The following is a 10,394-nucleotide window of genomic DNA, read 5'->3' as shown; positions in this document are numbered from 1 at the left end:
AAGAATTCCGTACACTAGTGCCGTTGGTAGCGTTATGTATGCTATGGTATGTTCTAGACCCGACATTGCTCATGCGGTGAGTTTGGTGAGTAGATATATGTCTAATCCGGGGAAGGGACATTGGGAGGCGCTAAAGTGGTTATTGAGGTATTTGAAAGATACTTCTAATGTTTGTCTCATGTATGGGAAGAATGCAAGCAAGCTAACCGGGTTTTGTGACTCGGATTATGGTGGTAATCTAGATAATAGAAAGTCCACAAGTGGTTTCGTGTTCACTTTGGGTGGTTCAGCGATAAGTTGGCAATCATCGCTGCACGATGTGGTTGCTCTCTCTACAACCGAAGCGGAGTACATAGCCGTGGCCGAATCATTCAAAGAGGCAAAGTGGCTTAAAGGTCTTGTTGGTGAAATGTGCAATAAGGTGTGTGAGGTAAGTGTGCATTGTGATAGTCAAAGTGCAATTCATTTGGCTAGAAATCAAACTTTATATTGTTCGTTGTTGTTTGTTCTTTGCATCGTAACGGTTTTGACGAACGTTTTCAGTTTAATATCTGTTTTTCTTCCAATTTTTGTTGAATGTCATTCTTAGCTTCTTCTCATATGTTTACATTTTGTTATTTGTTACACTTTTGTGGTGATTTGTTTGCAACCCATATGCTTCTTTGTAGTTTATTCGCAAAATTTTCATAATTGAATAATTTGAAAATGACAAAGTTTGGATAGTTACTCTCAAATCCTCAACTTTACCTACTTTGAAAACAATTGTGGAATTTGATTCAAATTCAAATTTGAAAATTTTTGATTTACCAAACAATAGATTTGAACCAATTCTTAATTTCCAAATGAAATTATCATTCTCAAATATGACATTAATATTTTTAGGTTTATTTGATTTTCCATTCAAGGAAAAAAGGGTTTGTGTTTGATTTTGGAATTTCTCATTGATTTTGTTTATATATATTCTTTTGAAAAACGATTGTGTAAACGAACTATTATTTTCTTTACAGTTTCTTTTGATTTCCTTTTTTCCTTTTCATAGTCTCTCTTGACATGATAACCTCTATCACCATTATTAAATTTGAAGATTTCTGATTGAAGATGGGCTTTTGATTGAAAAGTGGGTATAGAGAAGTTGGGGAAAAAAAGAATTTAATTGGGAATGATTAGGTAAATTAGGTTAGCTTAATGAATTTAATTGAAAGTCAAAGGTCATATAGCATGGTTAACGCTCATTTAGCAGGTCATTCGGTAAAGTGACTGTATCGATGTTGTTTTTTGTAATTTGAAGGTTGTTGTATGTAAAAACAAAACTTCAAGTCTGTTTATTTTAAAATGACTAAACTTCAAGACTATAATTGATAAATAATCCTTAAAATATTATTAATCGGATTAACTTAAATTGAATAGTGGTTGTTTCATCTCTTTCCTTCGGCTTACCATATAGTAAAAAATAATAAATAAATAACAATAATATAACCACCAAAGTGGACTGTCATAAATATCAACATCTTCACTACCAAAATCCTTCTCATGGCTACCACTCAAACCATCTCCTCAGTTGCACTAGTAGTAGGAGTAACCGGCATGGCAGGCCTTAACATAGATCAAACTCTTAAAAACCCTCAAACCCAAGGAGGCCCATGGATTGTCTATGGAGCAGCCCGTAGATCCAAGCCACTTGGTTTCCCTCCTCTGCCGTTGATCACTACACCAACTTCGATGCTTCCAATTACGACGATACAAATGCCACTCTCTCTCCTCTTACCTCAATAATCACCCACGTTTTCTGGGCTGCAATCTACGTGGGCCGGGATGAAGAAGATAATATCACTGTTAACTCAGCCATGTTATCAAACGTCCTTAAAGTTCTCACATCTGACCCGGCCCGGCCGATTACGCTTCGCCATGTAATCTTCCAAACAGGCACTGCACAATACATGGGCCCAGTTCATTTTGAGGCTCCTGTAGTATATAATGGGCCTCCGTTTAGTGAGGATATGCCTCGTTTGCCATATCCGAATATTTACTATAATCTTGAAGCCGTGGTAAAATCGTACGGATCAAAATTCATTTACACAATACATCGTCCATCAATCATCATAGGTATACGTTTATAGATCAGTTCTTCTTGTACAAGATCGTCCCATTTAAGAATTTGTGTTATTAAATAAGTTATTTTATAATAAATTTTTAAATGAGATAGTCTCATGGTTAAACATCGCTGTCATGTAAATTTTTTTGATTTATTATTTTAAAATAATAAGTGATTAATTTATTATACTAAATTTATATGAGACTAATAAAAAATAATTTTATTATAAAAACGTCTTATTTTAAAATTCAAGATAGTTAATTATTAATAATGATTATATAACGGGCCCTTATTTTAACAATTTTGTCTATTTTACTATGCATAGGTGCACCATCAAGGAGTGTGTACAATTCGCCGTTGACAATTAACATAGCTGTGTTTATGCAGAAACATGTAAGTACAAAAACGCACCGTTTCGGTACCCAGGGAATAAGTACACATGGAAACATTTTTGCGACATGACTGATACGTGGATATTAGCGGAGCATTGGAGCAACATATTTGGGGTGCAACGACTGAGAAGGCCAAAAACCAGGCGTTTAATTGTACAAACGGCGACGTTTTTAGTTGGAAGAAAATGTGGATGGTTTTATGTGAGGAATTGAAGGTTAAATTGGAGCCGTTTGATGATGATGATCAAGAAATGTTGTATGATCTAGTGGAAGAAATGAAAGATAAAGGGCAAGTGTGAGATAAGATAGTGGAAAATGAAGGGTTGATTAAGACATGAATGGAGGTAGAGGTGTTCATTCGGGTGATCGGGTCGGTTTCGAAAGGGTGTCATTCGATTCCATTGTATTTCGGATCGGTTATATTTCGGATGCGTGTTGCGACGGGGCACACTGGGGTCGGGTCGGTTAATCACGGTTTGGTTGAAGATCGGTTATTCAAACTATCGGGTTAGCATCAGTTCGGTGTCGGTTGAAGTTCGTGTCGAGTTTCAATCGGTCTCAGGTTGTCATCGGTTAATAATTGGTTCGGTTTTCCAGGTACAAATCGGGTTGGGTATTTTTCATCAGCTATGAATTGCGAATTACTAATTAGTATTGATCGAGTCAGTATCAAATTAAGTTGTTAGTCATTTTTTAATTGATGATAAGGTTCATTTACTTAAAGCAAAATAGTGAAAATGCAAATTCAATTAGTGATCATTATTACATTGTTATTTTTACTTGTTTAACCAGAAATTAAAATTATAAAGTTCTATCAATTTTCATCTAATTCGATTAAAAGTAGTTAAATAAACATTGACCATTGATTATTAACTCTAAATATATGAAACCATGTATTTATAAAATTTATTTTATTAAAATATTTATCACTTTATTAAAATAACTAATAAGATGATTGGTAGGCTTAGGGAGTTGAATATTGTACTTTAAATGTATAATTATTAACGTTTGGAATTAAATTTCACATATTTTGAATGAATTTCTGTTTACAAATATTTGCACTCTTTTTAGCATATTGTCTGCTTTGAATCGAATTCATACATACTTCTTTTTAACATCTTTTGAAAAAGTCTCACACTGATTTGAAGTTAATTAAATCACTTACATACTTATTAATACTTTCTTATTTTTCTAATTTGAGACTTGAGATTTAAACTAAACATAATTGTTAAATTTTTTTTTTAAAATTATACCATAAAAGAGTCCTAATCAAGAGTATAGAAAATATGAAAAATGAATAGAATATAGATGTAGTTGATACTTGTTACAATATTTGTTGCAACAAGTCTTGCATGAAACCTTCTGATAGTGATACATGACTCATATAATTTGTCTATGTTTCTAATGGATAATTTTAAAATTGTAGTGAATCCTTTAAGGTTCTAGTGATAAACTTATAGCTATAGAAAGTAGGGATGACAATTAAGTCTCAACGCCGCCCCTGAATCGACCCGATCCGAGAAATTTAATTCGATTCAAGTCTGAGAAGAATAATATCCGACCCCGAATTCGGTTATATAGTCCGAGTCTGATTCAGTTTAAAACCGGAGCTGGACTTGATAAAAAATCTGATACTCCGACTCCGACTCCCACTCGACCCGACCTGACACCCGACTCCAAATTGAATATAATTATAATGCTCAAAGTTTTAAACGCGATGTTTTTGATTTCATAATTGAATATTAAAACAGAGATCAGGTGGATACCCAAGGTTGTTAAAGTCGTAAGTTTAACTCAAATTGAAAATAACTCTCAGAATCGAATTCAAGATTTGAATCGTAAAATCAAATTCAAATTCAAATAATATGTAACTAAGAATAACAGTTAAATTCAAATTCGACTCAACTCGAGGAAAAAGATCCAATTTGAATAAGAAAAAAATTTGACTTCGAATTTGATAATATAAGCTGAAAAATTAAATACTGTCTTGAATATGATTTCAATCCTACACTAAATTTGATTTGACCTGATAGGCTGACATTGACTTCGATTCTGACTTTATTCCAATGTTTAAGGGTATAGTTTATTTTATATAAAAAAAAATTATATTTTAAGATTGATAGAGAGTTAGAGACATATTGATCGATGTGCTTATGTAATGCAAAATCTTCTATTTAAAGATTTTACTAAGTCTAACCAATTACTTAGAGAGTAGGTCATAGACTTGTAATTTGATCAAGTTCTGTCCATCAAATATTACAAAAATTGATCATAAAATAGTTAGATTAATCAAGAAAAACAAATATAACTAATGGTCCTGAAGTAACTTAAACTGAATCTATCTAGCATATAAGTAAATATTTGATCCCCGAAGATTTAAACATTATATTTCATTTGTTTTGTAATACTTGCTACATCAGTTGGTATCATTAATTGTTCATGCTTATTTATACTTCCTCCATTCTATTATACTTGCTAATTTGACTTTTTAATATGTAATCCAATGCGTTATTTTAATCATTTATATATTAAACTATGCATATCTAAAAATTATAAAAAGTTATATTATGAAAGTATCCAATTAAATTATTCAAATAAGATCTCACTTGACGATATTTTTTCTTACACATTAGACTCAATGTATAAAATAAGTTCGAACGATGAATAGTGCCAATAACCGTAATGTAGCAAGTATTTCATAATGGAGGAAGTATATTGCGACTAATTTATAAAATATAATCAAGTAGGATCTTGTTTGAATCGTCTAATTGCATATATTCATGATATTAACTTTTATAATTATTAGTTATGCATAATTCAATATATAAATGATCAAAATAAGTATTGAATTGCGTAAAATGTAAAATAAATCTGGTATATGGAACGGAGGAAGTATTATCTATAATCAAATTGCTGAAATATTTAAATTATAAGTGAAAAATATCATGCTCAAACATATTCGAACATTTGAAATCCAGATGCACAAACTATGTAGAATAGCGATAATAATCATTTAAAACTATCAATTAATATTTTTATTTTTAAGTAGAATTCATAAATCACTACTTATATTTAGCACATAAATAAAGTTTTGATCGACAACTATTTAAGAATTATATTATCTATTATTAGATTGACGAGATTTTTAAACAATAAGTACACACAAGACTCAGAATTAACCTAATCTAAAATATTGTGCTTAAAACATGTTCGAACATTCGAAATCCCGAATATATAAATCTATGTATAATGAGTTATAAAAATCAATATAAAAGCTCAATAAATATTTTTATTTTGAGTAGAATTGGTCAATAACTACGTATTCAAAAGTCAATATTGTTAGAAATTTACACGCGGTAAAAAATATTTTTCTAAAATAGAAGTCATAGAAGTCATAACCGAAGGACATGAAATCCGAGTCCGACTCAAAGATGGAGGTGAAAAAAAGTTTGACTTTTATTTGGAGCAAAGTCGGAGCATACATAATTCGTTCCGAGTCCAACCTGTTGTCATCCCTACATATAGTAGTCTCATGCTTAGCTGGCAACAATACGCTTAATAGTGATTTCCATCATATTCGACACAACAATTTAAGTAGTTGTAATTGGTCTAATAAGAGTTAAACACCACATGTTGAAAATATCATAGTTTGATAAAGTTGCAATTTAAATAGCATTAAGTAATATATATATATATATATATATATATATATATATATATATATATATATATATATATATATATATATATATATATATATATATATATATATATATATATATATATATATATATATATATATTACATTATAACGTGTAGCATTGTAAAATAAAAAATAACGGTTAATATTATTTAAACAATATATATTATATCAACTATTATAATCACTACTTTTATCAAACAATATTAATATACACAACTAAAACGAAGATTATTAAATATCTAACTATAGTAATACCTACCCACAAATTCAGCTACTTGTAAAACGTATAGGTACTCAACATAATAGCTACGTTACCGTACCCAACAAATCCTACATCACAATTTCTTTATACTAACAATTACTTCATCCTTTTTAAAATAATTGCTCGATGACAATTATTGACATTATATTGTTTAAATTTATTTTATATATTATGGTTAATACATAAGAAAAAATAAAATTAAGTTGAATCTTGTTTGAATCGTCTAATTATATACTTTTATAATATTAACTTTTTAAAATTTTTGTTCATATATAATTCAATAAATTCGATCGCGTAAAAAGTCCAATGTAACAAATACTTTCTTCGTTTTATTTACTTGCATTCAATCAAAGTTTTGTATTGTTCATCATTCTATAATATTTTACATATTATAACTATTATACAAGAAAAATCATATAATCATGTAAAATTTTGTTTTATTCGTCTCGTCACATATTTTACAATGAAACAGATGATTAACAAAATAAAAACTTTTATGTCATCACTTCCTCGAAAGAACAAAATGTCTCGAGCATCTTTCTAAGCACTTGGTCAGTGTAGTCCAACTTTGACAAATAATGGGTAGTCCCTCTATTTCTATGTTAATGCATTTAAATTATTAGGATTAAATTTAGTGAAAAGTAAAATTTAGTTGAAGAATAAAAGAAAAACTAATTAGATGATAAACATAAGTCGTTAAGATAAAATGAGATAATAAATTTGTGGATGAGATTTTAAAAAACAAAATGAGACCATTAAAAAAAGAAAAAGGATGAAAAATAATTACGTTAAACTAAAATGCTGCAAAAATCAATACAAACTCCTTTGTGTGGCCTTCAAGTTTTCAACATTATAAAACCTAAACTTCTCTACAATCTAGCAAGTCAACCAATTATCCAAAAAAACAACCCAAAAAGTAATGCAATCACTAAAAAATATTTGTCAAAATATCCCCAAAAACAACCCAAATGATGATGATCTTCCTCCCATTGCAGTAGTAATGGTCCCACTTCCAGCCCAAAGCCATCTAAACCAACTTCTCCACCTCTCTCAACAAATCACCTCACATGGAATCCCTGTACATTTTGCTAGTTCTCCCAGCCATAATACCCAAGCCAAACTCCGTCTCCATGATTGGGACCCACAAAGCTTAAAGAAAATCCATTTCCATGATTTCGATCTTCCTCCATTAATGTCTCCTCTACCTTCTACCAACCATGGCTATTCTATCCCTTTTCCTCCCCATTTTTACCCTCTTTTTAAAGCTGCTACCCATTTTCGTGAACCCATTTGTAATCTCTTACAAAAACTCTCAACCATGTTCAAAAGAGTTGTTGTGATTCATGATATCATGATTGCTTCTGTAGTTCAAGATGTTAAAAACATCCCAAATGCTGAATCTTATAGTGTAATACCCATTTCTGCTTTTACTCTGTTTTTTGATTTCTGGGAAACTATGGATCAAAAACCATTTGATCTAAATGAATCTGATATTCCCAAATGTATCCCCTCGAAACAAGGGTGTACTACCCCTGAAATTGATGAATATGTAGCAACCCAAATCGAGTTTTTAGGGTTGGAATCTGGAAGAATCTACAACACATCTAGGATAATTGAAGGTAAATATGTAGAATTAATGGAAAAATTAACCCCAAAAGATGAAATCAAACACTTTGCTTTAGGACCATTCAATCCTGTTGGATTAGATCAAATCAACACAAAGAGACATCCATGTTTGAAATGGCTGGATCAGCAAGAAAATGAGTCGGTCATATACATATCTTTTGGGTCATCAACATCACTGAAAGATGAACAGATCAGAGAATTGGCAATTGGGTTGGAGAAAAGCGAGTAGAAGTTTTTATGGGTATTAAGAAACTGTGATATAGCTGATGTTCTTACACAAATTGAATCAAAATCTCCACAATTACCAGAAGAATATGAAGAAAGGATGAAAAACAGAGGGATAATTGTAAGAGATTGGGCTCCTCAATTAGAAATATTGGGTCATCCGTCGGTTGGCGGGTTTATGAGTCATTGTGGATGGAATTCGTGCATTGAGGGTATTAGTTTGGGGGTAGGTATTGTAGCTTGGCCTATGCATTCGGATCAGCCCAGGAATGCGGTTTTGATTACTGAAGTTTTGAGGATTGGTACGTTGATTAGGGATTGGGATCAGCGTGATGAGTTGGTAACATCGTGTATGATTGAGAAGGCTGTTAAAATGTTGATGGATACTGAAAAAGGAGAGATGATGAGGAAGAGAGCTGTGGAATTGGGTAATGATGTTAGAAGATCGGTTGATGAAGATGGTGTTGCTTATTCTGAAATGAAGTCTTTTATTGATCATATAACTAGATGATCTTTGTGGAGTATTATTTATTATTTCCCAATAGAGCCATATATTGATGCATACTTCATGTAATTGTTAGAAAATAATACATATAATTTCACATCAAAAAATTAGAGAGGTTCACTGATATATATATTTGATCGAATACTTCTAATATCAATTTGTTTAAGGAAGAAACTTCATCGGAATTGTGTTCAATCGGCTTTTCTCTAATACGAGTCTTGTTATGTACAAATCTTATAATAAATTTATGAATATAATTCTATTTTTTTTACCGTACTATGTGCTATAGTTGTAATAATAATACAAAAGATTGTTTATAAGTGATTATAAAGCAATTGCTAACACCCTATTCTTGGTACTATAGCATACTCATGGTAGCATACTCTTCTACTCTTCTGATTTAGCCAAGCGCAATAAGCGTAGGTAATATTTTTTCACTCAATAAACAAGCTTATTTAAACATGAAAAGTTACTTTAGCCTCACATATAAGCGTGGAAATTGACATTTTTAAGTGTGAAAAGATGCAATCTTTTTTATAGTATATATGATTTTTTATATTTATAAAAAGAGTTGAACCGATTGTCTGACCTATCCAAAGTTGAACTGTTAGGAAAAACCTCATGAATCGTCAAGGAAGCGTTTGGAATCGCCTAGAACCATGATAAACCTCGTTTTTACCTTCTATTTGGGCATGATATTTATTGACTATTCCTTTGTTTCCGTGTGTTTCCATTGTGTTTGGTTGGTGTTACGCCCTTTTATAAGGTAGCATGTTAGTTGCTCGTTTTTGCAGAATGATCATCTATTTTGGAGTTTTAAAGCATGCTAGTTTAGAGGTCACATGGATCAAAGCCGAGGAAGAAATGAGGCCAAGAGGTGGAGAAAAATCCAAACCGAGCAAAGCAAGATGCATCATTTATGGAAGGTCAACTTAAGCGCCGATGGAGGTCAACTCACTCAGATTTTGATGGATATCTTGATGGAAGATAAAAGTTGGGTTCGTTAGCTTTGAATCAACTGGTCACACGTCGAATTTGAAGTTGTAACATAGGAGATATAGCGTTTCCAAAATGACGTGCCAAAAGAGAAAGAAATCGTCTGATCGATCCATATGGACCGACCGATCGATCTTATGAGGGTGGTGTTCCAGAATGTTTGTGAAATTTACATTGGAGATCGATCGATCGAACCAAGTGGATAAACCTTGCATTTGTGATACACCTTCCCGCGAATTTTATATAATATGTACCTTCCTGGTCCAATTTTAGTAAATTAAAATGTTCAAGCATTAGGTGGCGATAAGAAGGCAGTAGCAATAATTTTCTTATTTTTAGCTTCTTCTTTCCATTCTCTCCCTTTTTACACTTATAAACCCTAGCTTTTTTTTCTTAATTTTTCTTGTGTTGAATTCAATTTTTTCAATCAAACTTTATTTTATAGTTTAATTTAGTTAATTACATTTATTTATTAGCTTTTGTTGGTAATTATATCAAGCTTTCAAGCCATGATTATGGAGGTTGAGAGTTGATTTTTTGTGGGTTTTTATATTTTTGTTCTCCAATTATTTTCATCTTTTGTAAGTATCTTC

General features: G+C 31.3%; 2 pseudogenes; both read left to right on the top strand.

The window, feature by feature from the left end:
* The first annotated feature begins 1,519 nt into the window (after window positions 1-1,519).
* LOC130810249 ((S)-8-oxocitronellyl enol synthase CYC2-like) lies at window positions 1,520-4,271 on the top strand (annotated as a pseudogene).
* Window positions 4,272-7,294: 3,023 nt separating this feature from the next.
* LOC130826329 (zeatin O-glucosyltransferase-like) lies at window positions 7,295-9,068 on the top strand (annotated as a pseudogene).
* Window positions 9,069-10,394: the final 1,326 nt, after the last annotated feature.

The sequence above is a fragment of the Amaranthus tricolor genome, chromosome 1 (genome assembly GCF_026212465.1).
Source record: "Amaranthus tricolor cultivar Red isolate AtriRed21 chromosome 1, ASM2621246v1, whole genome shotgun sequence".
Lineage (NCBI taxonomy): Eukaryota > Viridiplantae > Streptophyta > Magnoliopsida > Caryophyllales > Amaranthaceae > Amaranthus > Amaranthus tricolor.
The sequence above is the reverse complement of the archived record's forward strand: the minus strand, read 5'-3'. Positions and strand labels throughout refer to the sequence as shown.